Source organism: Trachymyrmex septentrionalis, unplaced genomic scaffold (genome assembly GCF_001594115.1).
Source record: "Trachymyrmex septentrionalis isolate Tsep2-gDNA-1 unplaced genomic scaffold, Tsep1.0 scaffold145, whole genome shotgun sequence".
NCBI classification, from domain to species: Eukaryota; Metazoa; Arthropoda; class Insecta; order Hymenoptera; family Formicidae; genus Trachymyrmex; species Trachymyrmex septentrionalis.
The window spans coordinates 108,036-113,260 of record NW_017304598.1 but is presented as its reverse complement, the minus strand read 5'-3'; positions in this window follow the sequence as shown (position 1 = coordinate 113,260).

Sequence of the window (5,225 nt, the reverse complement as noted above, 5' to 3'; positions counted from 1 at the left end):
GTTGAATTTGATATTACTACAACGTAAGGACAATGGCCAGTCCAAAAAATACTAATAATTCGGATATGTACTCCATCCTCGATTCTTACAAGTTACGTAACGACATCGCCGAGAGAAGAAACGCTCGATTTCATATGTTGTTAGCAACAACGAATGGCCTTAACAATTCTCATACAAAGACGATTCATGTAGGATTGCAAAGAACGCACGAAGGAATCTTCAAACCTGTTGTAAAATTGAGCGGACATAACGCAGACGGAATTTATTTTGACACCGACTACTGGTAACAGTTTCAAGATCACATGGAACTCATGAACGAATATTTAAGCAGCGATAACAGAGTGAAACCTAATTTTGTTATAAAAAATATCACCATCAGCTTTACCACATTTTACGGATCAAAATCAATATTGCTAGCGTATAAAGAATAAGAGGAAAATTTTAACGGAAATCTTTGAAAAGAAAAAGACGCGCTCGATTCAACTCCACCGGCGAAGAAACGGAGAACCAATTAGCGACAATTGTAATGCAAAAAACTACTTTCCTCGGATTGCGAAGCATTGTAAAGTGCGTCGATGCGCATTTAAAACAATTAGAATCTTTATCTGATAATGTTAACAAGTATGCTTTATATTTAATTCAAGAAATCGAACTGAAATTACCTGCATGTTTTATTAATCAGGAAATTATAAAATTAATAAGATTATAAAATTAACGTTACGTGGTAATTACGAAGATATAGAACATAATGTACTTACACAAATTAACGACTTAGCTTTTCTTGATATTCTTTGATTTCAATATAATATTTTTGGAATTAACTTCGTTAAGATATAACGAAATTTTTCATATAGTTCTCTCGAAGCAAGAATCTTTGGCTTAATTTTACTAAAAGTTTTTTTAGTTTATTTTCATACAAACTATGTACTTCTTCTTCTTTGAAAAAAAAATTTGTATCAATAAATACATTTTTGTATAACATACTCGTAAACCCTCGTTTCTTAATTACTCGTATCTTCCAATAAACCAACTTTTTCTTCTGCATATTTCCGTGTTATATATATAAACTTTTAAATAAAGAACAAGAAGTACAATTCATAAAATCCTTGTCATACACCATACTCTCGCTCGAACAACTCCGCATAACGTCATATCCCCCTCTCTTCCCACCTCCGAAGAATCCCCCGCGCCCCGTATTCCCCTTGGAACTTTGGAGAACTCCCTCTATTACACTACTAATATCTCTTTCTCTTTCTCTCTCTCTCTCTTGCTCTTTTTCTCTGTATGTATATATACATATGTGTACATATTCATATGCGTGTATATATAAAGTGTCCCGTAAAGACCCAAACAACGCTTAAAGAGAGATTTCTGAAATCATTTTGAGACGAAAATTTTAACATTTAACAAATTGATGGACTCTTTTTATACAAAATAACATTGAATAAAGGGCAAAGTCAGCACATTTTATTTTTAAAGAATAGTCATCTAATTAAAAGAATAAAATACAAATTAAGAAAAATAAAATCGAAGAAAGTATATAATAAAAATAAAAAAAATACATAAAAATAAAAGATAAAAAATAAATAAAAATTCAGTTATAAGTTTTGGCTACCGGATTGAGCCCTCTTCAGACAAACATATCGGAAAAAAAAGAAAACCGTAATACAAAGTACTAAACGCAAATGTTTGCAAATTCATTGTATGCACAATTCGGATGAGTCTTGATGTAGAACTCGATTATTCACATATGATTGAACAGTCAAATGTGTTTCATATCTCTTGGAAAAGTTCTAGTTGAGATAAAGATAAAAAGACTTCGTACGAAAAAAATAAACGCAAAAAAAGAAATTAACATAACGGAATTCTAATAAGAAATAAAAACTCACCAAAAACATATGTAAATTATTCAAACAAGTGTGTCCATACAAGTATAAAAAGGCTATTATAATATATAAAGATAAGTGAAACGCAGATGTAAAAGCTGGATATCTCTTAATGTGTACGCTCGTTGATACGGATCACCACGGACTGAGAGAAGAGACGGACCGTCGGTATCGCAAACTCTATTTATAGTAGGTATATATGCTTTATGAAGACCTTCCGTGTCGATTTGTAAATTTAAGCTGTTTTTCTGTTTTTTAATATTGAGCATCTCGGAAATTAAGCGTTTCTTATAGTAAAGCTCTTCATCTAGAATTTTGACCTTATCCCATTGGAAATCATGATCATATTGTAGCCTGTGCTGCGTTATGACTGAGTAGACAGAAGTGTTATTTCTAATATGATTACGATGTACAGTAATTCTGGTTTTTAGTTCGTCTGTCCGTCTGCCCAACGTACGACGCATCACAATTATTGCACGATATTTTATAGACTACATTGCTCTTAGATATAAGGGGACAAGTATCCTCCTATACTTTGATATATTTACCCATTTTATTAGGACTATGGAAAGAAACCCTAATGTCGTTTAAACTTTTCTGTAAGAAGGAATAAATGGTGCCGTAAGCCAAGAAGCAGATTCGTTCGCACAGACATTGTCAGCCAAATCTCTATGTATCAAGTGTCTATTTTTAATTAAATTTTTTATGCGTTGATTAACAGTGTCAAAAATAAAGGTCAGTGGATAATCATTATCAAGTAAAATGTTAATTAAAAATGTCAAATTTTTAGAATGAAACTTAAAGTCAGAAAGTAAAAAAGCTCTGTCAACAAGCGAAAAAATTGTACCTTTTTTCTGTGCAATTGGATGATTCGAGTTAAAATTTAAAAATCTCCCTAAAAAGGCTTACGGTACCAATCGAAAATAAAACGATTCCTATGAATAGATATAGTGATGTCAAGAAAATTCATTTCATCCTCCCCCCCCCCAACTTCTGTGGTGAATTGGTGACGTGGATGAAATGAATTGAATTGTTGTAGTAAAATGTTGATTTTAGAAGGCAAAACCACTGTACAAATGTCATCAACATATCTATAATAAAATAAGATATTCAGATTTAACGACATCAAGGACACCGTCTCTAATCTCCTCATTACTACGTCCGCAATTACAGGTGATAAAGGCAAGCCCAAAGCTATCGAAGCTTTGTTTATAAATTTTATTATCAAAAGAGAAAAAAGTAGAATCTAAGCCAAACCGTATTGCTCCCAAAAACTCATTCTTAGGCAGAGAGCAATCCTTGGAAATAAAATTCCATTGCTCATTCACACAATCAATCGCTATATCCATTGGAACATTCGTAAAAAATGATGTAACATCTAATGAAATTAATTTATGATCACCTGTGAGGTATAATCTTTATCGATTTGTACTTTGAATCCTTGATATATAGTAACATACGGTGTTTTTTACAGTTACAAGAGAATTTTGCGCTCTCTTTCAATAATAAAAACAAGTTAATTTTTGAATGTATTAAGGTTGAGAGTAGCACGCACAGAATGCCCCTTGATAGGAGGTTACGAATCATGCCATTCCAATCTTGAACAAAATTATCTCTTCTCCTATCTTTACATCACCAGTGAACAAACAATTGTTAAACATGGAGTCTGATCACACAAAGCACGCATTGTCCATAGACTGCACGTTGATTATCGCCTTCTTCAGCATTTCTCACGAGAGTTCGATTCGGCATCCCGTGCGCATAAAATTTAATTTATTTACGTTAACAGTTAAGTTGAGGATTCGCTACAGCGCCCATCCGCTGTCGCATTCCTGGAATTCTTCGAGCAATGCCTCGACGGCCAACGTGGCCTCGATGATGTGCTGCTCGTACCACTCACGCAAATCGGTGCATCAAAAGAGTTCAAAGTTTCGGATAGTAATACTTTTATTTGTACGTTTATTATCTGTTATGAATTCACCGTTAAATACAGTGTTTATCTTGATAGAGTTTTACATTACGCTCTGTACACGCTCAATCACAATTTTACTCGCGTCTTCGAGGAATCTGCGAGGTTCGATATAATTGGAGTTTATTACCGCGACCTCGTCAGAATATGATTTTCGAACGCCATTTTGATCTGAACGGAGTCCCGCGCTGTATCCAGCACATATACGAATCATCTGTGCACTAATTCCTTCAAACTTTTGAGCCGCGGGATACGTGCGATCAGTGATTGTTAGTGAGTTACTGATCAATAATCACGGGCGTTTCACGGCGTTGTTCCTTTAGATATTCGATATATTTATCTCAACACTGTTCCCACGCGATATACTCCTCTGATGTTTAGCTAAGCTTACTCTATCAAATCACGCTCCATGTTGTCACTTATGTTATCTGATTGACTAATGACGCGATGCGCGTAGATCTTTTTATGTTATACTATATTATTATGAGCATTACTTGACAACATCGCAATTGTATATTAAAATTACATTAATGATATCATTATCCGGACATGTGACATGTCGTAAAATGTCGAATACTCTTGAAAAAAATTTCATATATTACATTAAATCTAACAAAGCTATTGTACATCAGCGCTTGCGAAATTGCAAACATTGCATTTTTGCCAAATCATATTGATGATACAATAAAAACAAATTGATATATATATGTATACAATATATACAATAAAAACAAATTAGGCATATAAGGTGTCAATAAATTAAAGAAATTCATCTTTGTTTAAAGAAATAAATTTAAAACGTATTTAAAAAAAAATCTCACATTTTATTTTAAACTTGATACTTTTTTTGGCATTGCGAACACCAATTGTATATCTTAAGTACATTCTGTAACGCACAATTCTTAACATGTTTTATATATCGCATAGTATTAATAACATTTAGATTATTCAAAGAATCTATATCTTCGTAATCAGCATCCAGCGTCTCAATGATCAAATCGTCGCTATCGAGTATATTCACTAACCATTCGCGTTTTCATTCTTTAACATATACGAAAGCCTTATTGACATTATTTTTTCCGCACCAATTATAATACAGCAATTCTAATCAGGTGTTTTATCATGCTGTACAGGATCATCCCGTCTTCCCATCGCAATCCTTGGTGATAAGCACTCAGCCAAGAAGCGCAATACTTTCTGGATTTTGTCAAGAAATTCTATGGCATGAGACATGTAAAAATGTAATAAGAGAAAATGGCTCCTTTTCTCAATACCGTCTCTTCCTTCACGATAAATTTCTTTTCGACGATAAATCCTAGCAGATCCACAAACGTTGGCACGGCGAACGATTTTTCGATATTGCGATCGAT